This window comes from Macadamia integrifolia, chromosome 9 (assembly GCF_013358625.1).
Source record: "Macadamia integrifolia cultivar HAES 741 chromosome 9, SCU_Mint_v3, whole genome shotgun sequence".
NCBI lineage: Eukaryota > Viridiplantae > Streptophyta > Magnoliopsida > Proteales > Proteaceae > Macadamia > Macadamia integrifolia.
In genome coordinates this window covers 17,877,797-17,902,342 of record NC_056565.1, presented here as the reverse complement: position 1 = coordinate 17,902,342, position 24,546 = coordinate 17,877,797, and positions in this window count along the sequence as shown.

The following is a 24,546-nucleotide window of genomic DNA, read 5'->3' as shown; positions in this document are numbered from 1 at the left end:
TAGCTGTAAATGATCATCTTGTATTGAGTTAGTGTTCCTTGTATAGTCACATTAATCCTCTGAAACATAGCAGAAATCCTCCAACTTATGTAGAGTGGAGTCATATAGTTATATACTCTTTTTAAGGTACACTTTCTTTAAGGTATTTGAATGCTCCTTGTATCTGTATGCAATCAGGTTGACTGTGCGTCTTCATCTCCAAGATAAAACAATTTTAAATTACTTAAGATGCACTCCAATATGCAATTCACACAGGTATGTCTGTAGGTAGTACTCAGGAATTCAATAAAAATCGAGAACTAAAGTTCATAATAGAAAACTGTAAATATAAAACTTCCAATAGTATATATGCACGCTCGTATTTCGAAATAATTATGGTTACAAAAGAATGGTACAGCGGGGCAAAGGAAATTTTGCCAACTTCACTTTAAAAAATGGAATCTAAAACTCCTTAGGGGAAGTCCCACTCTGTTCAAGTATTATTGTCCTTATAGGTTTACATTGTTTCGTTTCAGACATTTTATTTTTTCATTAATTCTTTCATGAAAACGCAACGTGCACAGCCTATGTCACTCTCTCTTCCTCCAATTCGGAAATGATCCTACCATCCCTACCACCCTCCCCACCATTTGGTTGAGCTGCTATATCTAGGAAAGCTAGTGTTATGCCTAACTCTTTCCCTTATTACATTTATTGGTTTATTAATCCAACAGCCATGAGTCAAGCATTAAATTATGCTTTAAAATGGACAAGACTTTCCTAGTTTACAGTGACTTGGATAGAAAGACCAAGTCAACTTATTTCACTCGAACGATTTATGACCGAGTCTCGTCATTTTCTCATTGGTCGATTCCAAAATTTTGACTAATGATTCATTAATGTGTTATGTGCTTTTTATTTTTATTTTTTTTTTACCTTAGCCAAGTTCACATGATTCCTGAGTAGATTTCCAAAACTTATTGGAGCAAACCTACTATCTTTTGTAGCTAGAATGGTCCTTATCCAATCTACAAGGGGTGAAACAGGGCCGGGTTGGGTGGGGTTTTTTAAAACCCTAACCCAACCCTAGGTCCTCAAAATTCAACCCAGGCTCAACCCAACCCAACCCTGTCGGGTTCATGTTTAGGCCCAACCCTGTCGGGTTCATACCAACCCAACCCGGCCCTAATTGACCCTATCAGGGCCGGGTTGGCTTGGGTTGGCTTGGGTTGGGTTGACATTGACTCCTATAATGGTTGGATTAACCTTGATTGACATGTTTTTTCTATTCATATCGCTTATATTAAAAAAATTATAGAAAAATAAAATACCTATTGGAGCCCTAATTTCTATTATAAAGATGCAACGTTAAATATCGGGCTAGCCGGGTTGAGGCCTCAAGCCTAACCCAACCCAACCCTGACCCAGGGTTAGGGTTTTTCAACCCTAACCCCTAACCCACCCTCAGGGTCAAAAAACTTGGTCCAAACCCTGTTCGGGCTCAGGGCGGGTTCAGGTTGTCAGGGCCAAACTTTCACCTCTACAATCTGTACTCTCATCCATTCTGTCATACTTGATGTCATGTTTTGCTTTTCCTAAAAGCATTCGTAGTAAACTTGATTCTGTTTATTTGATTTTTTGGAATGACAACCAAGTGAAGATTAGAAAGTTTCATCCTATTGGATGGTATAGAGTGTTTTCTCCAAAACACCTGGGGGGTTGGGGCTCGGATCCTTTGAAACTCAATGTAAAGCTCTCCTTCTCAAATTGTGGTGGCACTTTCTTCATGAAGGAGATTCACTTTGGGCCTCTATTTTGTCCTCTAAATACTTTCCCCTTAGGTCCTCGTTCCATCCCTCCACCCTGAGGAAAAGTGATTTGTTAAGTTTGTCTCGAATTCTTGACCCGTTTTGAAGATTGATCCAACCCGACATATTTTGGTGGCAACCCGAATGACAATTTTTCTGAGATCTGTGATGGAAGCAAAGGGGTTCGACCGGATCGATTGAAGCCATGGATCGACCGTGATCGGATCAGTTGAAGCCATCCTTGTTCCAAGTCACACACTAGAGTGGTTCGACCGGATCGACCACGACCCGATGGGTCGACCCACGATTTTGGAGTATATATAATGTATTGTTGCTTGTTGAGAAAGTCATTGTATTCTAGGGTTTTCACGCAGCTAGGGTTTCAGGGCGAGTTTTTCCTCGCCGCTGCTAGGGTGAAATCTCTCTTCTGCATAGAGAATCATCTTCTTCTTTGCCCGAGGACGTAGCACACCACCCTGGTGTGTGGACCTCATTAAATCTCTGTGTCGTATGGATCTATTGTCTCTTTTTATTATTCGTGTTTCTTGGTGTTTGATCTGACAAACTGGTATCAGAGCTCTGGGTTACTTCGATCCATGGCTTCAACGAAATATGATATTGATAGGTTTGACGGCAACATCAGTTTTAGTTTATGGCAGGTTCGAATAATGGTTGTTCTCACGCAGCAGGGTTTGAAGAAAACCCTATTTGGGAAGACGAAGAAACCTGCAACTATGTCCGATGATTATTGGAGCGATTTGGATGATAAAACTCTTTCAGCTATTCGGTTGTGTCTTTCGAATGATGTTCTATAGGAAGTTCTCTCAGAGAAAATGGCTGCAGAGTTATGGGTGAAGTTAGAGTACCTTTACCTCACCAAATCCCTCACCAATAGGTTGAGATTGAAGCAACAACTGTATACCCTTCATATGGGTGAAGGTACTTCTATTAAATCCCATATATCTGAGTTCAATTCTATTGTTACTGATTTGAAAAGGATAGATGTTAAAATAGATGATGAAGATTTGGCCCTATTATTGTTATGGTCTCTGCCTCCATCTTATAAGCATTTTAGGGATACCATGATTTATGGTAGAGAGACAATCTCTATTGAGGATGTCAAAACGAATCTATAAAGCAAGTAGAAGATTGATGATGAGTTGACAACTACCAATAAATCTGATGGTGTTGGTTTGGTAGCTAGAGGGAGAACAAATGAAATGGGTTCAGATGGTGACAAAAAGAAGGCTAGATCAAAATCTAAGCACAAGAATTTAACTTGCAATTACTGTAAGAAAAAGGGACATATTAAATCTGAATACTATAAGCTTTTAAATAAGCAGAAGGCAGATGGTGGTGCTCAAAATCAACATAAAAGAGATGATTCTGTAGAAGTTAGTATTGTTGAAGATGAGAGTGAGTTTGATATGCTTTTGGTGACTGATGATAAAGTTAGATCACAGGATGAATGGATTCTTGACTCTGGTTGTTCCTACCATATGTATCCTAATCGTGAATGGTTCTCCACATACGAATCAGTTCGAGGTGGAGTTGTGTTGATGGGAAATAATGCTTCTTGTAAGACTATTAGAATGTGAACGATCAATATCAAGATGTATGATGGCATTGTCAGAACCTTGTCCAATGTCAGGCATGTCCCTGATTTGAAGAAGAATCTCATCAGTTTAGGCACTCTTGATTCAAATGGGTGCAAGTATACAGCTGAAGGTGGAGTCATGAAGATCAGCAAGGGTGTTCTCTTATTGATGAGAGGAATCAAGGTTGGCAATTTGTATGTGTTGCAGGGTACTACAGTCACTGGGTCTGTTGCAGCAGCTTCATCATCTATGTCTGAATCAGATGTCACAAATTTATGGCACATGAGGTTAGGCCATATGAGTGAAAGAGGGATGGCATCATTAAGTAAAAAGGGCTTGTTGTGTGGTCAGAGTACAGGAGCAATGGAGTTCTGTGAGCATTGTGTGTTTGGGAAGCAGAAAAGAGTTAGTTTCAGTACTGCTATTCACAGGACCAAGGGAACTTTGGACTACATTCATTCAGACCTATGGGGGCCCTCCAGGGTTGCTTCAAAGGGGGCTGGTGCAAGATACTTGCTTACTTTCATTGACGATTTCTCTAGGAAGGTTTGGGTCTATTTCTTGAAGCACAAAAATGAAATATTTGACACTTTCAAACAGTGGAAGAATTTTCTTGAGAAGCAGACTGGGAAACAAATTAAAAGGTTGAGAACCGATAATGGCCTAGAGTTTTGTGAAGGTGACTTTAATGAGTTCTGCAAAAATGAAGGTATTTCAAGACACCATACAGGTATTAAAACACCCCAGTAGAATAGAGTGGCGGAGCGTATGAATAGAACCTTGTTAGAAAAGGTAAGGTGTATGTTATCAAATGCAGGATTGGGCAAGGAGTTCTGGGCAGAGGCAGTTAACACAGCAACCTTGTTGGTGAATCGATCTCCTTGCACAGCTATTGAGTGCAAGACTCCAGAAGAAGTTTGGTCAGGTAAACCTGCAAACTACTCAAATTTAAAAGTATTTGGATGTCCTGCTTATGCACATGTAAATGAAGGGAAGTTGGAACCTAGGGCTAAGAAATGCATTTTTCTTGGGTATGGATCTGGAGTGAAAGGATACAAGTTGTGGTGTTCTGATCCAAAGTCTCCAAAATTTTTATTAACAGAGATGTTACTTTTGATGAATCTGCTATATTGCATCCTAGGAAAGAAGCTCCTATTCATTGTGATGAAGGTCAAGAAAAATCTAGAGAGAAGGTGGAGTTTGAAATTGGTGGTTCATCTTCAAACAAAGCACAATCTACTTTAATCTAGTTTCCTACTTTTACTGAAGGAGATGATGCTCAAGAGAATAAAAAAGAAGAGCGGTACAACATTGCCAAGGATAGACCAAGGAGGAATATTAGACGACCACAAAAGTATGGGCATGCTGAATTTGTTGCTTATGCATTGTCTGTTGCAGATACAATTGAAAATAGTGAGCCTGCAACATATTATGAAGCTGTTACTTCAATTGATTCTACAAAATGGTTGATTGCCATGAATGAGGAGATGGAATCTCTTCATAAAAATCAGACTGGGGAGCTTGTGAAGCCGAGAACATGGAAGAAAATTGTTAGTTGCAAATGGGTCTTCAAGAAGAAGGAATCTGCCTCAGGTGTTGAAGATGCTAGGTACAAGGCACGTTTGGTTGCAAAGAGCTACAGTCAGGTACAAGGAATTGATTTTAATGATGTTTTCTCTCCTGTTGTTAAGCATAATTATATTCGTGTTCTACTTGCTTTAGTTGCTATGCATGATTTGGAATTGGAGCAACTTGATGTGAAAACAGTATTCTTACATGGTGAACTAGAAGAACAGATTTATATGCATCAACTTGAAGGGTTTGTTATTGAAGGTAAGGAGGACCATGTATGCTTGTTGAAGAAGTCCCTATATGGTTTAAAACAGTCTCCTAGACAGTGGTATAAAAGGTTTGATTCAGTTATGGGCCTTATGGCTAGTTTTGGATACTCCAGGTGTCAATATGACTGTTGTGTTTATTTCAGAAAGCTCTCTGATGGGTCATTCATATATTTGTTGCTTTATGTTGATGATATGTTGATTGCAGCAAAAGATAGGAATGAGGTCAATAGGTTGAAGGAACAATTAAGTTCTGAATTTGAGATAAAAGATTTGGGGGCAGCAAGGAAGATCCTTGGTATGGAGATCAAGAGGGATAGAAAAGCAGGGAAGTTATGGCTATCTCAACAAAAGTACACTGAGAAGGTATTGAATCGTTTTGGCATGAAAGATGCCAAACCTGTAACTACTCCTCTTACATCTCATTTTAGACTTTCAACTGCTCTATCACCTAAGACAGATGAAGAGGTGGAGTACATGTCACGTGTTCCATACTCTAGTGCAATTGGCTCCGTTATGTATGATATTGTTTGCACTCGTCCTGACATTTCACAAGCTGTCAATGTGGTGAGCAGATATTTGTCATGTCCAGGTAAAGCTCATTGGGAAGCAGTGAAGTGGATACTTAGGTACTTGAAAGGGACCTCTGGTGTTTGTTTGGAGTTTGGGACGAATGGTGATAGTTTATCTGGTTATGTTGATTCAGATTATGCAAGTGATCTTGACAAGAGAAGGTCACTCACAAGCTATGTATTTACTCTTGGAGGAAGTACGGTTAGTTGGAAAGCTACTTTATAAGCTACAGTTGCATTATCTACCACTGAAGCAGAGTATATGGCAGTGACTGACGCAATTAAAGAAGCTATTTGACTTAGAGGTTTGTTGGGAGAACTCAGCATGGATCATGGGGTGACTGTTGTCCATTGTGATAGCCAGAGTGCTATTCACTTGACTAAAGATTCAATGTATCATGAGAGGACAAATCACATTGATGTTCAATATCATTTCATGAAAGAAATAATTGCTCAAGGTAATATTCAAGTGTTGAAGATTGGTACTGAAGATAATCCAGCTGATATGTTGACTAAGCCTTTATGTGTTGGTAAGTTCGAGCATTGCTTGAACTTACTTGGTGTTTGTTGTGTTTGAGTTCAGCCCTTTGGAGGGCTATTGGAGAAGATGAAGATATTAGCTATTTGTTTATCTGTTGGAGGAGAATTCAAGGCAAGGTGGCGATTTGTTAAGTTTGTCTCGAATTCTTGACCCGTTTTGAAGATTGACTCAATCCGACATATTTTTGTGACAACTCGAATGGGAATTTTCTTGAAATCTGTGATGGAAGCAGAGGGGTTGGGCTGAGAGGCCCAAGCCTGGAGCCCATCATTGATCTCGTATGGGGGTGCGGGGGCGTAGCCCCCGCGGTATGGTTCGACCGGATCGATCGCGACCCGATGGATCGACCCACGATTTTGAAGTATATATAATGTATTGTTGCTCATTGAGAAAGTCATTGTATTCTAGGGTTTCATGGCGAGTTTTTCCTCGCCGCTGCTAGGGTGTAATCTCTCTTCTGCATAGTGAATCATCTTCTTCTTCGCCCGAGGATGTAGCACACCACCCTGGTGTGTGAACCTCGTTAAATCTCTGTGTCGTACGGATCTATTGTCTCTTTTTATTATTCGTGTTTCTTGGTGTTTGATCTAACAAGGTTCCCCTACTTGGAATAATTTTGTTAGCATCTTACCAATTTTACACAAAATGGCTCATCGTAGAATTGCTAGTGGTTGCAACACTGTGGAATGATGATTGGATTCCAAGCACTCCAAACCATCATCTCTTTGCAGCTACAGGTAACATCTACACACTCTGTTGGTAGGGTAAGTGACTTAACCTGTGGGAATGAATGGAATACTGTCTAACTTTCCAACATCTTCCTTGATCCAGTTTTTTTGAATATTATGATTCACATCACAATGATACTTGCGGAGTTTTAATCACTAAATTGGCCGCAAAATTTTTAATTTCATCTTTGAGTACTAACCAAAGTGGACTCTCTAACAAGTGCATTTGCCCCTTACTCTGCTTAAATTGGTGGAGATTCTTATGGAACTACCCCTACATCCAAAATTTAAACTCTTCTTCTGGAGATTATGCAATGGAGGCTTCCTCACTAAGGATGATCTCAGTAAATGGAAGCAAATTGACCCGCTTTGTGGTTTCTGCCATTACCATCATGAATTCCTATGGCATTTATTTTGTGAGTTTACCAATCGCATTTGGGCCGCATGCCCATTGAGTTTAAACACTGAATGTTTCTCTGCTCCCTCTTTCTAACATTTTGTTATGCTATGTTTCAACAAAGATATCATTCCTAAGGGAACCAATAACTTTTTTTTTACCATTCTAATCATCACATGCTACTTTACTTGGAACCATCGGAACAAAATTATTTTTAAGCATGAGAAGTTTAATCCACATAATATTTTGTCTCCCACTCTTTGGTGGTACAATAATTCTCCAGCCGCAAACGAGTTAAGGAATCAAATCAATAGGTGATCCCCCACAACGCCCTTCCAAACCATTTGATAATCATCCTATGTTTAGATTAATATCATCATGCTTATTGCTTCGGTTACGGATGAAAAATTAAATATGTGTGGATGGTTAACATGCTTTATCTATAATGGAGAGTGTCTCTCATTTATGACCGATTACTTGATGATTGGGCATCCCATTGAGGCATCAACAAAGGGGTTACTTAATGGAGTCACAGAAGTATAAGAAAAAGGATGAATGATTAAGGAAGTGTAGTTTGATGCGGAACTTCCAAATAGGATTCTTTCTGACCAAACAGCCATTTCATGGCCTTTGAGCACATTCCCTCTTTTTTTGAAAGTTTATGCCAAAAAATAAACAACAGGTTGCATGCTTAAGGTATACCCAATTAGGTAAACAGATTATCATGATACAAGAGAAAAATTAGTCAAACTCGATTAAGCCCAACCTAAGAGCACCAATTGTCACCCTTAGAGAAAGGCCATCGAAATTGAGGTGATGAATCAATTACTTTAACGTTCTAGATCAGATATAACAGTAGAAATCCATCAATCAGGCCACTTATCATATGGGCTAGGTTGCTTGATGGGTTTCATTTTCCTCTATTGGTCTGGTTCACCAGCCGTCATACAGCTAGAGAGCAAAGCCCAAGCTCAAGCAAATAAAATTTTGGGATTCAGTAATTACATATTGGAATTTTGGTCAAAACTTTCCTTCTAAACTACCAATTAAGAAGGAAATAAAAGCTTTATCGGATCACAAATTTTTTAAATAAAAACACGAGAGGGAGAAAGAAAAGAACCCAATTATTTTTTAAGCCTTTTATTCATTATATGGTGAACAGACATGTAGAGAGAGAGAGGCTTAATTAGTATGATTTTAGCAAATGCGGTTGCAAACACATCTATATGTGGGGTTTACAGAAAAATCATTCTGTTGACAAACTCCTCTGGCGCCGTTAAATTTTTTGTAGCACTCTGCACCACAAGCTAGGAGGGTGCAGCCAGTAGGATGCAATACCACCGGGCAAACCTTCACTTGCGCATCTGCTTTCATCACCATTGACGATGCAACTGCATGCAAACAACCCATGACATAAATATTTTCTAATAGTTCATCATCAACACCAAATACTGACGTTAAACCTATCATTACATTGCAAACCACATAGGGCTAGGAATTGGAAGTGAGAACAAACCTGAGAAGACAAGGATAGCAATGATGAGGAAGGGGGTATAAGAAATCTTAGCCATTACTTACTAAATCTCCAACTGTTAGAAGCTAATCCTCACTCCGATGTTAAGTTGACTGTTTTTGGTTCCCTCCTTGCTTATAGTGAATGGTATTTATAGAGAAATAGGGATTACTTTTGGAGCTCCAAAGATGATCTGTTTACTTAGAATGTAGATACATATTTGGCAGTAATTAAATTAAAAAGAGCAATTACTCTTATTTTTCTAAATGGGATGAGATCCAGATTGCATCGGATGGCTGGGAGGCACTTGGGATGCGTGGCCGGGTGCTTTCTTAGAATGTAGATATATATTGGCGTTAATGAAAATATGCACCCATATTCGGGTGTCTTAATTAGATTTAAAAATATAAAAAATAAAAAAAGGATTAAAGAGAGCAATTACTCTTTTCCCTCTTTTTTTTTCTAAATGTGACGAGATCCAAAGTACATCGGATGGCTGGGAGGCACTTGGGATGAGTGGCCCGGTGCTTACTTAGAATGTACATATATATTTGGTAGTAATTTAGGACCCATATTTGTGGGGTTCCCTAATTAGGTTTCAGAGAGCAGCAATTAATTTTACTTTTCTTAATGGAATGAGTTCCTCAATCTCCAATGAGCATCGAATGGCTGGGAGGCACTTGAAAGTGGGCGCGTGTGCTTCTAGTTGTCTACAAAGATTTCATTTGTACAATCGGTTGGCAGCACCCGATCATGCATCCCAAGTGCCTCCCAGCCGTCCAATGCACACTAAATGAGGAGCTGGTGTACTGGAGAGGATCTCGTACCAAAGATTTGAGTAAGGGTGCAATCAGTTGGTTTGGACAGGTTTTGGATTGGTTTCATCGGTTTTCAGCTGTGAGAATGAGTGAAACAAAAGTATGAAGCAATAAAGTCCACCGGTTTCAGTTTCTCTTATCGGTTTGAATTCTGTTTACCATGTAAATATTTCAAAAGTACAAAAAAAAGTGACTTTTATGAATTTCGGGTTGCTATCGGTTTCTTAGGAATTGGAAGTGAGAACAAACCTGAGAAGACAAGGACATATTTTTTTTTGGATTAGTCATGGAGCGTTTTACAAAAGTAAATATAGTGAGATATATATATATATATATATATTTATATAATTATGGAGAGTTGAGGGGGGGAACGTGAGAGGTGATGAGTGAGTTTTTTTTTTTTTTTTTTTTGATGAATAAGAATAATTATGGAGAGATTTGAAATAGTTATGGTGAGTTTTATAAAGGTAAATATATAGAGAGAAAAAGATAATTATGAAGAGCGAGGGAAGGAGAAATGTGAGAAGATGAGTATTTTTTTTTTGAATAGTCATGGATAGGGGTGTCAATCCTGAATCCACAACGGTAGGCCCTACCCAGCCCGACTCACTTAAGGCTCGACCTGAACCGACCTGTTTAATAAACGTGTCGGGCTTAAGTCCAGCTCCTTTATTAAACGGGCGTTTATGGTGCAGAGTAATAGCCCGTCGGGCACCCGATTGGCCTGACTCAATTAGCCCAACTGACCCGACTCCCTTTAGAAAAATGCTTAAATTGTAAATACCTATCCTACCACTAATACTACAAAATATGAGTAATGCTTAAATTGTAAATATCTTTTCTAAGAATTTTATCTTCTTAAATTCTAAAAAAAAATGCTTAGATTGTAAAGCCAATAGATTAATCCGCTTAAAAAATGATTTTAGGGTAGGCTCGTTCAGAATTAAATAGGCCCATAGCCCATTTAAGGCCCGTTTAAGGTAGCCCGATTACAAACCGTACCATGTCCCCTAAACCTATACCCATTTAAGTAAACGGGCGTTCACGATGCAAGGATTTCACACCGCTAGACCCGGTTAGGCCCAATTGAGATCGGCCCGGCCCGACCAATTGACACCCCGTGTCATAGACATATTTTCAAAGTAAATATGGAGAGAGAGAGAGAGAGAAAGAGAGATTTTGTTTCCTAATGAAGGGGGGGGGAAGAGGGAAGATTTTTGTTTACTAATAAATAATATACAACATAAATATGGAGAGAGAAAAAGATAATTATGGAGAGTGGGGGAAGGAGAAACGTGAGAGGATAAGTGAGTTTTTTTTTTTTTTTGGAATAGTTATGAAAAGTTTACGAAGGTAAATATGGAGAGAGCAAAAGATAATTATGGAGAGTGGGTGAGGGAGAAACGTGAGGAAATGAGTGAGATTTTTTTTTTAGATTAATTATGGAGCGTTTAACAAAAGTAAATATGCTTAGAGAGAGAGAGAGAGAGAGAGAGAGAGAGAATTATGGAGAGGGGGGAGAAACGTGAGAGGTGATGAGTGAGATTTTTTTTTTCTTTTGATAAATAGGAATATTTATGGAGAGATTTGAAATAGTTATGGAGTTTTACAAAGATAAATATGGAGAGAGAAAATGATAATTATGAAAAGTGGGAGAAAGAGAAACGTGAGAGGATGAGTGAGATTTTTTTTTTTTCTCTTTTTTTAATAGTCATGGAGAGTTTTACAAAGGTAAATATGGAGAGAGAGAGAGAGAGAGAGAGAGAGAGAGATAATTATGGATAATGGGGCATTAGTCGGAATTTAAGTAGTAAATAGTGGCATTTGGGTCAAATGGTAAAGTTTGCCAAAAAAACACTAGTACGTACTTTTATAGGGTACATATATATATATATATATATATATTAAAGAGAGTAGTTACTCTTATTTTTCTAAATGAAACGAGATCCAGAGTGCATCGGATGGCTGGGAGGCAATTGGGATGTGTGGCCAGGAGCATATTTAGAATGAACATATATATTTGGCAGTAATTAAATCAAAGACCCATATTTAGATACCTTAATTTGGTTTAAAGAGAATTTACCAAAATAATAATAATAATAATAATAATAATAATAATAATAATCATAATAAGGGTCAAAGAGAGAAATTACTCTTATTTTTCTAAATGGGACGAGATCCAGAGTGCATCGAATTGCTGGGAGGCACTTGGGATGTGTGCCCCGGTGCTTACTTAGAATTTAGATATATATTTGGAAGTAATTAAGGACCCATATTTGTGGGTGCCTAAATTAGGTTTAGGAGAGCAGCAAATGGTCTTATCTTTCTAAATGGGACGAGATCCTCGACCTCCAATGTGCCTCGAATGGCTGGGAGGCACTTGGGATGTGTGTGCAGGTGCTGCCAATTGCCTACAAAGATTTTATTTCTACAGTCGACTGGCAGCACCCGAGCATGCATCCCAAGTGCCTCCCAGCCTTCCGATGTGCGCTAGATGAGGAGCTGGTGTAGTGGATAGGATCTCGTTCCAAAGATTTGAGTAATGGTGCAATCGGCTGGTTAGGACAGGTTTTTGTTTGGTTTCATCGGTTTTCAGTGTGAAAATGAGTGAAACCAAAATATGAACCAATAAAGGTCCTTCAGTTTTAGTTTCTCTTAAAGGCGGTTTGAATGCTGTTTACCATGTAAATAAATTCAAAAGTATGAAAAAAAAAAAAGAGTGTCTTTTATGAATTTCAATTTGCTACCATTTTCTTATCAGGTTACATTGACTTCCGTCAGATTTTTTTTAATTTCATTTCGATTTTGATATGATCCAATTTGGTCTCAGACTCACAGAATCCCAAATGAAAATATGATCCAATAAACTCAGATCGGTTAGGTCAATTGTCAATTTGATTGTCTCGAGCTGGGTTTTTGGCATCTGTAGATTTTGAAAGTATTAGATCTCTCATTTCCATCTATATATACTAGCTTATATATTTCTCATGAAACAAGAAGAAATGTATTAATACATGGAAAAGAGAGGTACAAGATTAACCAGGTTGAACTGGAGTTGGTCATTAGTCATTATTCAAGCTATTTTTGTAAGCTGATGTGGCCTCCCAATTTGGTCTCATGGACTGTGTTATGGTGCTGTTCAGCTGGGCCTAATTGGGTTTGACCAATTTTTTTCTTGCATCATGACTGTCCGTTTGACTAATTTTTCTCCTGCATCATGATTCCAATCCAGTTTTGAAAACCCTTGATGGGAAGTTATTAAAAAGCTGAGCTTATAAAGGTTCATAAAATTACAAAGACGCTACTTCATAATATGGCAAATTACCATACTTTCCTTGCACCCATCACCACTGAAGTTCAGGGCCATTCGAGGGGGGAGGGGAAGGGAGGGACATAGGATTTCCAACCCTTGGATTGTGTCATGAACCTGACCGCTTAATGAGAAACTTTGTTGTATGGCAAATTATTATTATTATTATTATTTAAAGAAACCTAACTATCTAAAAAAAAATAAAAATTGATGCTTAGATTTCAAAAATGTGAATCTTGTCTATATTGCCTCGTGTTAGCATTATGTCAAATGTGACCTGATACAATCATAAAATAGTTATGGTGAAGATTTAAATGTATTAAAGAAAGAACTTCAATACATGGTGAATGATATAATTGAATTTAACAATAACAACAATTGCTTATCAGGATGCCTTGAGTTCGAATTTCATGGATGTTACCTTCCCCTCCCACTTGTATAGTGTACGTAGGGGTGTCAATTCGTGGCCCGATCGGGACCGACCGTTTATAGACCGACCCGGCCCGGACCGTTTATTAAACGTGTCGGGCTTGAGCCCGGCTAGTTTATAAATGGTCGGTCTCGATTTTGCTACTTGGACCGTAGGGCGCCCGACCGAGACCGACCAAATAACGCCCGACCGAGACCGGCCTATTGTGCACCGACTTGGCCCGACCCTTTAATGATTGTAGAATACCTATTTTACCCCCCAAATTAAAGAATAAAAAGTAAAAAGTAAAGACATGTTCACATTTTAAATAATGGTTATATTTGGTATCATTTATTGATTTATTTTCATTTTTTTGGGCTTGCATGAGTGGGCTGGAATATAAGAGCACATTTTAAAGAGGGCCCGTTTAAAAATCGGTTAAAGCCCGTTAACATTAAACATGTCCGTAGCCCGGTTATGGCCCGACTAAAGCTTGATTAAGGTAACCCGATTATAGCCCGAGGCCGACCGATCGAATATAAAGTGTACCATGCCCTTAATAACTAAGCCCGATTAGTTAAATGGATGGACACGGTGTAGCCTTTGAAAGTCTTCAAACCCGATTAAGCCCGACCGAAACCGGACCGGCCTGACCGATTGACACCCCTAAGTGTACCTATCTAAAATAAAGATAGTTGAATTTGGCTTCTGAACTTGAACTATGTTAATCAACATGCTATCATATGACTCTTATCAATAAATTGGTAGGAATTGCCATTTCAGCTCTGGCAAACCAACTCTAATGTAAGGGTGTTAATTGGTTTGGTTTCGGTTTAAATGGGGCGGATCGGTTCAGTTCACATTTATTTGACCAAAACCATAATCGCACCATTTACTAAACGGTTTAACTTTCTAAAACCGTGACCGTTTAGTAAAGGGTTTCGGTTTCCACGGTTTCTAAATGGTGTCAGTTTCACGGTTTTAAATAGTTTCGGTTTCGATTTATTCCATACGGTTTGTAAAATGGTTCACAATCAGTTTGTTATAACTTGCAACCATCTCAAAACTGAAGATCATAAACTTATCCAAAAATAATTAACAACCACAAACAAGAGATTCTATATTATCGATGGTATGTCTTAATTTGATAATCTAGTGCTATTTCATTGCATGACTATTCTCAAACATATAGAATTAATATCATACAACATTCAAATCCAGCCTTCTATAACATAAAATATTAAAATGACAGGTGGTTCAGCCAAAACACCCCACCTGTGATAACAAATAGTAATATATATGGATTACAAGTTCATGATCTAAAGCCTAAACTTGAACTGAATTGCAATAAGTCATACCAAAGTAGGATGGACACTTAATTTAATTATTGATTGTTATATGGATTACTGCCCCTACTTTATTTAATTGTTATACGGATTAATCGGTTCGGTTTAAACGGTTTTAAATGATTCGGTTTAAAAGGTTTCAATTCGGTTTGAAACTAACGGGTTTCACAGTTAAAATCAATCCGACCCATTTAGCTAATCGGCTTGAAACTTAAAACCATAATTGCACCATTTACTAAACAGATTTACGGTTTCGATGTAAACAAATCAGTTCGATTTCGATAAACGATTTTGATTACAAATTCACATCCTTACTCTAATGATTATCTTGTCTCCAGATTGGCTGGATTTAACAGACTTCTTCTTGCTAAACGGAATACCCACACCTTTGGCAATATCCATATCCTTAAAAGTGTTTCAATCCAACGTTGGGACTAAAATCCTATTCCCCGATTCCTTGCATGAGATTTCTCAAAAAATTAAGTGGGTATTGGAAGCTGAGGAAATGTTTTGGCATCAGAAATCTAGATACATGTTCCTGATGGATGGGACAGAAACTCCAAGTTTTACCATTCTGTAGCCAAATCCAATTTGCATAAGTGGAAAATTGATTCCATCCTTGACTCTCAAGGGAACACTTTGACCTGTCCCGGGGAGATTGCTGACACCTTTGCCCACCATTTCAATGTGATTTTTACTACATCCAAGCCGTTGGATCCCTCCTTTATTGAATGTATGTTCCCTCCTATCATTGATCCTTTGGAACTTTCATCCCTACATGATATACGCACAGCCCTGGAGACCATGAAAGCTATATTTTCCATTGGAACTCATAAAGCTCCTGGTTTTGATGGTTTCAAGTGGTCTTTTTCCACAAACTATGGGATTTTGTAGCAACTGATGTGTGTAATTTTGTTTCTTCCTTCTTTAGAGATATTTCCCTCCCTTTTAGAACTAATCATACCATTCTTTGTTTCAGCCCTAAGAAATATGGGATTTAGTAGCAATTGATATGCGTAATCCAAACATCAACACTCCGATTTGTCATTAAAAAAAAAAAAAAAAAAAGTCAGCAAAGAACATATTAGAAAAAAAAGAAAAAAAAAAGTACTTTATTTCAGTTGAAAATATATTAAAGAAATTTTATTATATTGTAGCTAGGGCATATAATTAAGATAGGTAAAGGTGTCAATTCCAAGCCCAATGAACCCAACCGGTCAAGCCCAAAACCAGTCTGACCCGTTTATTAAATTTGTCAAGCTCAACCCCTACCATAATATAAACAGATACTCTTGATGCAAGGAATTTAGGTCGTCCGACTCGGACTGATGATTACAATTCCGACCCTTTAACCTATTTGAAATTCTTATTCTACCCCCAAACTATAAAGAGTAAGGACAAGCCCCTGCCCAATGCCCATAAAACCCTTACCCTCATGTTTTCCTTCTGGCTTATCATGTATAAGACTCATTTTATTGGTATTTCCCTGTAGCCCTACTTTAGAGACTAATTTTTGGTATAGACTGTTTGTAGTTAAATGGCAGTCCAGTAGTCCGTCTGAGGCCCAATTTACCTCAATTAAAACTCGATAATCGATCGACCGATTGATAATAAACAAGAGGATGCAAGCTTAAGGTAAACCCGATTAGTTGAACGGACAGTCATGATGCAAGAGAGAAATTAATCAAATCCGATTAGGCCCAACCGAACAGCACCAACTGACACCTCTAGTGAAAGGCCATGAAAACTAAGGTGATGAATCAAGTACTCAATTAATGTAACGTTCCAGATCAGATATAACAGTAGAAATCCATCAACCACGCCACTGATCATATGGGCCAGGTTGCTTATGGGTTTCATTTTCTTCTATCGGTCCTGGTTCACCAGCTGTCATAGAACCAGAGAGCAAACCCCAAGCTCAAGCAAATAAAGGTTTGGGATTCAGTGATTTCATGGTGAAATTTTGTCCAAAACTTTCCTCTTAAACTACCAATTAAGAAGGTAATTAAAGCTTCATCGGATCGCAAATTTTTTAAATAAAAATAAAAAATAAAACATGAGACGGAGAAAGAAAATAACCTAATTATGTTTAAAGCCTTTTATTCCTCATATGTGAACAGACATGTAAAGAGAGAGAGAGAGAGAGAGAGAGAGAGAGAGAGGCTTAGTATGATTCTAGCAAATGTGGATACAAACACATCTATATGTGGGTTCAAAGACGAAGCATTCTCTAGACAAACTCCTCTGACGTCGTTAAATTTTTTGTAGCACTCTTCACCACAAGCTTGGAGGGTGCAGCCAGTAGGATGCAACACCACTTTTTTGCAATACCACTGGGCAAACCTTCACTTGAGCATCTGCTTTCATCACCATTGATGATGCAACTGCATGCAAACAACCCATGATATAAATATTTTCCAATAATTCATCATCAACACCAAATAATGAAGTTAAACCTATCATTACATTGCAAACCACATAGGCTTAGGAATTGGAAGTGAGAACAAACCTGAGAAGACAAGGATAGCAACAATGAAGAAGGGGGTATAAGAAACCTTAGCCATTACTTACTAAATCTCCAACTGATATATGATAATATCTCACTCCGATGTTAAGTTGAGTGTTTTTTGGTTCCACGAACACTAGGATAGTTTAGTGGTGGTAGATTGGATAAGGACCATTCTAGCTACAAAAGATAGTAGCTAGAGAAACTGGTAGTAACATGGAAAACAGAATTCAAACCAATAAGAGAAACTGAAACCGGTGGAATTTTATTGGTTCATATTTTGGTTTCACTCATTCTCGCACTAAAACCAATGAAACCAAACCAGAACCTGTCCAAACCAACCGATTGTACCCTTACTCAAACCTTTGGCATGAGATCCTCTCCAATAGAACAACTCCTCATCTAGTGTGCATCGGACGGCTGGGAAGCACTAGGGATGTGTGATCAGGTGCTGCCTTCTGGTTGCAGAAATGAAATCTCTATAGACAGTTGGAAGCACCCGCGCACGCATCCAACTACCTCCCAGGCATTCGATGTGCACTAGAAATTGAGGATCTCGTCCCATTTCGAAAAATAAGATTAATTGCTGCTCTCTTAAATCACATTAAGGCACCCACAAATATGGGTCCTAAATTACTACCAAATATATATATCAACATTCTAAGTAAGCACCCAGCCACGCATCCTAAGTGCCTCCCAGCCATCGGATGCACTCTGAATCTCGTCCATTTAGAAAAATAAGAGTAACTGCTCTCTTTAACTCTCTTTAAACCTAATTAAGAGACCCAAATATGTTAATTTGATTACTGCCAAATATATATCTACATTCTAAGTAAGCACCCGGCCATGCATCCCAAGTGCCTCACAGCCATCTAATGCAATCTGGATTTCATCAAATTTTGAAAAAGAAGAGTAACTACTCTTTTTAATTTAATTACTGCCAAATATATATCTACATTCTAAGTAAGGAGATCATCTTTGGAGCTCCAAAAATAGTCCCTATTTCTCTATAAATACCACTCACTATAAGCAAGGAGGGAACAAAAAAACACTTTTTTTTTTTGTTAACCAAGGTGTTTGGGCCAGCTTATGTGCAACTAGACTAATCCTCGGGGAGACTGTCATAGCAACCCACCGCCATGAACTCCACTTAAATCGTAAATGCACAAATGGGGAATCGAACCTGAGACCGTGTGCCTAATCCACACAATCCCCAGTTCGCCCTAACCATCTGGGCAACCCGCGGGTGGGTACAGAATAAATAAGAAAACACATATACACACACACACACTCACACAATGCGTACGACAGGGTTCGATCCCACGGCCTCCTCCCCCGGCTGCCGGCTCCACAAGCCGAAGCTACCACCACTAGGCTATCCTAGTGTTCGTGGAACCAAAAAACACTCAAATTAACATCGGAGTGAGATATTATCTTATATCAGTTGGAGATTTAGTAAGTAATGGCTAAGGTTTCTTATACCCCCTTCCTCATTGTTGCTGTCCTTGTCTTCTCAGGTTTGTTCTCACTTCCAATTCCTAAGCCTATGTGGTTTGCAATGTAACGATAGGTTTAACTTCATTATTTGGTGTTGATGATGAATTATTGGAAAATATTTATATCATGGGTTGTTTGCATGCAGTTGCATCATCAATGGTGATGAAAGCAGATGCTCAAGTGAAGGTTTTCCCAGTGGTATTGCAAAAAAGTGGTATTGCATCCTACTGGCTACACCCTCCAAGCTTGTGGTGAAGAGTGCTACAAAAAATTTAACGACGTCAGAGGAGTTTGTCTAGAGAATGATTCATCTTTGAACCCACATATAGATGTGTTTGTATCCGCATTTGCTAGAATCATTCTAAGCCTCTCTCTCTCTCTCTCTCTCTCTCTCTCTCTCTCTCTCTTATATGAGGAATAAAAGGCTTTAAACATAATTAGGTTCTTTTCATTCTCCCTCTCATGTTTTATTATTATTTTTTTTTATTTAAAAAATTTGTGTTCCGGTGAAGCGTTAATTTCCTTCTTAATTGGTAGTTTACGAGGAAAGTTTTGGACAAAATTTCACCATGAAATCACTGAATCCCAAACCTTTATTTGCTTGAGCTTGGGGTTTGCTCTCTGGTTCTATGACAGCTGGTGAACCAGGACCGATAGAAGAAAATGAAACCCATAAGCAACCTGGCCCATATGATCAGTGGCGTGGTTGATGGATTTCTACTCTTATATCTGATCTGGAACGTTAAATTAATTGAGTACTTGATTCATCACCTTAGTTTTCATGGCCTTTCACTAGAGGTGTCAGTTGGTGCTGTTCGGTTGGGCCTAATTGGATTTGACTAATTTCTCTCTTGCATCATGACCGTCCGTTCAACTAATCGGGTTTACCTTAAGCATGCATCCTCTTGTTTATTATCAATCGGTCGATCGATTATCGAGTTTTAATTGAGGTAAAGTGGGCCTCAGATGGACTACTGGACTACTATGCCATTAAACTATAAAGTATAAAGAGTCTATACCAAAAATTGGTCTCTAAAGTAGGGCTACAGGGAAATACCAATAAAATGAGTCTTATACATGAAAAGCCAAAAGGGAAACATGAGGGTAAGGGTTTTATGGGCACTGGGCAGGGGCTTGTCCTTAGTCTTTACAGTTTGGGGGTAAATAAGAATTTCAAATAGGTTAAAGGGTCGGAATTGTAATCATCAGTCCGAGTCGGACAACCTAAATTCCTTGCATCAAGAATATCTGTTTATATTATGGTAGGGGTTGAGCTTGGCAAATTTAATATACGGGTCAGACTGGTTTTGGGCTTGACCGGTTGGGTTCATTGGGCTTGGAATTGACACCTTTACCTATCTAAATTATATGGCCTAGCTACTATATAATAAAATTTCTTTAATATATTTTCAACTGAAATAAAGTACATTTTTTTTTCTTTTTTTTCTAATATGTTCTTTGCTGACTTTTTTTTTTTTTTTTTTTTTAATGACAAACCGGAGTGTTGATGTTTGGATTACGCATATCAGTTGCTACTAAATCCCATATTTCTTAAGGATGAAACAAAGAATGGTATGATTAGTTCTAAAAGGGAGGGAAATATCTCTAAAGAAGGAAGAAACAAAATTACACACATCAGTTGCTACAAAATCCCATAGTTTGTGGAAAAAGACCACTTGAAACCATCAAAACCAGGAGCTTTATGAGTTCCAATGGAAAATATAGCTTTCATGGTCTCCAGGGCTGTGCGTATATCATGTAGGGATGAAAGTTCCAAAGGATCAATGATAGGAGGGAACATACATTCAATAAAGGAGGGATCCAACGGCTTGGATGTAGTAAAAATCACATTGAAATGGTGGGCAAAGGTGTCAGCAATCTCCCCGGGACAGGTCAAAGTGTTCCCTTGAGAGTCAAGGATGGAATCAATTTTCTACTTATGCAAATTGGATTTGGCTACAGAATGGTAAAACTTGGAGTTTCTGTCCCATCCATCAGGAACATGTATCTAGATTTCTGATGCCAAAACATTTCCTCAGCTTCCAATACCCACTTAATTTTTTGAGAAATCTCATGCAAGGAATCGGGGAATAGGATTTTAGTCCCAAGGTGGGATTGAAACACTTTTAAGGACATGGATATTGCCAAAGGTGTGGGTATTCCGTTTAGCAAGAAGAAGTCTGCTAAACCCAGCCAATCTGGAGACAAGATAATCATTAGAGTAAGGATGTGAATTTGTAATCAAAACCGTTTAACGAAATTGAACTGATTCGTTTACATCGAAACCGCAAATCTGTTTAGTAAATGGTGCAATTATGGTTTTAAGTTTCAAGCCGATTAGCTAAATGGGTCAGATTGATTTTAACCGTGAAACCCGTTGGTTTCAAACAGAATTGAAACCTTTTAAACCGAATGGTTTAAAACAGTTTAAACCGATCCGATTAATCCGTATAACAATTAAAGAAAGTAGGGGCAGTAATCCGTATAACAATCAATAATTAAATTAAGTGCCCATCCTACTTTGGTATGACTTATTGCAATTCAGTTCAAGTTTAGGCTTTAGATCATGAACTTGTAATCCATATATATTACTATTTGTTATCACAGGTGGGGTGTTTTGGCTGAACCACCTGTCATTTTAATATTTTATGCTATAGAAGGCTGGATTTGGATGTTGTATGATATTAATTCTATATGTTTGAGAATAGTCATGCAAAGAAATAGCACTAGATTATCAAATTAAGACATACCATCGATAATATAGAATCTCTTGTTTGTGGTTGTTAATTATTTTTGGATAAGCTTATGATCTTCAGTTTAGAGATGGTTGCAAGTTATAACAAACTGATTGTGAACCATTTTACAAACCATATGGAATAAATCGAAATCGAAACTATTTAAAACTGTGAAACTGACACCATTTAGAAACCGTGGAAACCGAAACCATTTACTAAACGGTCACGGTTTTAGAAAGTTAAACCGTTTAGTAAATGGTGCAGTTATGGTTTTGGTCAAATAAATGTGAACTGAACTGATCCGCCACATTTAAACCGAAACCAAACCAATTAACACCCTTACATTAGAGTTGGTTTGCCAGAGCTGGAATGGCAAATCCTACCAATTTATTGATAAGAGTCATGATATCATATTGATTAACATAGTTCAAGTTCAGAAGCTAAATTCAACTATCTTTATTTTAGATAGGTACACTATACAAGTGGGAGGGGAAGGTAACATCCATGAAATTCCACCTCAAGACATCCTGATAAGCAATTGTTGTTATTGTTAAATTCAATTATATCATTCACCATGTATTGAAGTTCTTTCTTTAAAACATTTAAATCTTCACCATAACTATTTTATGATTGTGTCAAGTCACATTTGACATAATGCTAACACGAGGCAATATAGACAAGATTCACAATTTTGAAATCTAAGCAACAATTTTAATTTTTTTTTTTAGATATTTAGGTTTCTTTAAATAATAATAATAATAATAATAATAATAATAATAATAATAATAATAATTTGCCTTACAACAAAGTTTCTCATTAAGCGGACAGGTTCATGACACAATCCAAGGGTTGGAAATCCTATGTCCCTCCCTTCCCCTCCCCCCTCGAATGGCCCTGATCTTCAGTGGTGATGGGTGCAAGGAAAGTATGGTAATTTGCCATATTATGAAGTAGCGTCTTTGTAATTTTATGAACCTTTATAAGCTCAGCTTTTTAATAACTTCCCATCAAGGGTTTTCAAAACTGGATTGGAATCATGATGCAGGAGAAAAATTAGTCAAACGGACAGTCATGATGCAAGAAAAAAAATTGGTCAAACCCAATTAGACCCAGCCGAACAGCAACATAACACAGTCCATGAGACCAAATTGGGAGGCCACATCAGCTTACAAAAATAGCTTGAATAATGACTAATGACCAACTCCAGTTCAACCTGGTTAATCTTGTACCTCTCTTTTCCATGTATTAATAAATTTCTTCTTGTTTCATGAGAAATATATAAGCTAGTATATATAGATAGAAATGAGAGATCTGATACTTTCAAAATCTACACATGCCAAAAACCCAGCAAGAGACAATCAAATTGAAAATTGACCTAACCGATCTGAGTTCATTGGATCATATTTTCATTTGGGATTCTGTGAGTCTGAGACCAAATTGGATCATATCAAAATCGAAATGAAATTAAAAAAAATCTGACGGAAGTCAATGTAACCTGATAAGAAAATGGTAGCAAATTAAAATTCATAAAAGACACTCTTTTTTTTTTTCATACTTTTGAATTTATTTACATGGTAAACAGCATTCAAACCGCCTTTAAGAGAAACTAAAACTGAAGGACCTTTATTGGTTCATATTTTGGTTTCACTCATTTTCACACTGAAAACCGATGAAACCAAACAAAAACCTGTCCTAACCAGCCGATTGCACCATTACTCAAATCTTTGGAACGAGATCCTATCCACTACACCAGCTCCTCATCTAGCGCACATCGGAAGGCTGGGAGGCACTTGGGATGCATGCTCGGGTGCTGCCAGTAGACTGTAGAAATAAAATCTTTGTAGGCAATTGGCAGCTCCTGCACACACATCCCAAGTGCCTCCCAGCCATTCGAGGCACATTGGAGGTCGAGGATCTCGTCCCATTTAGAAAGATAAGACCATTTGCTGCTCTCCTAAACCTAATTTAGGCACCCACAAATATGGGTCCTTAATTACTTCCAAATATATATCTAAATTCTAAGTAAGCACCGGGGCACACATCCCAAGTGCCTCCCAGCAATTCGATGCACTCTGGATCTCGTCCCATTTAGAAAAATAAGAGTAATTTCTCTCTTTGACCCTTATTATGATTATTATTATTATTATTATTATTATTATTATTATTATTTTGGTAAATTCTCTTTAAACCAACTTAAGGTATCTAAATATGGGTCTTTGATTTAATTACTGCCAAATATATATGTTCATTCTAAATATGCTCCTGGCCACACATCCCAATTGCCTCCCAGCCATCCGATGCACTCTGGATCTCGTTTCATTTAGAAAAATAAGAGTAACTACTCTCTTTAATATATATATATATATATATATGTACCCTATAAAAGTACGTGCTAGTGTTTTTTTAGCAAAATTTACCATTTGACCCAAATGCCACTATTTACTACTTAAATTCCGACTAATGCCCTATTATCCATAATTATCTCTCTCTCTCTCTCTCTCTCCATATTTACCTTTGTAAAACTCTCCATGACTATTAAAAAAAGAGAAAAAAAAAATCTCACTCATCCTCACACGTTTCTCCTTCTCCCACTCTTCATAATTATCTTTTTCTCTCTCCATATTTATCTTTGTAAAACTCCATAACTATTTCAAATCTCTCCATAAATATTCCTATTTATCAAAAGAGAAAAAAAAAATCTCACTCATCACCTCTCACGTTTCTCCCCCCCTCTCCATAATTCTCTCTCTCTCTCTCTCTCTTTCTCTCTCTCTCTAAGCATATTTACTTTTGTAAAATGCTGCATAATTAATCCAAAAAAAAAAAAAAATCTCACTCCTTTCCTCACGTTTCTTCCTCACCCACTCTCCATAATTATCTTTGGCTCTCTCCATATTTACCTTCGTAAACTTTTCATAACTATTCCAAAAAAAAAACTCACTTATCCTCTC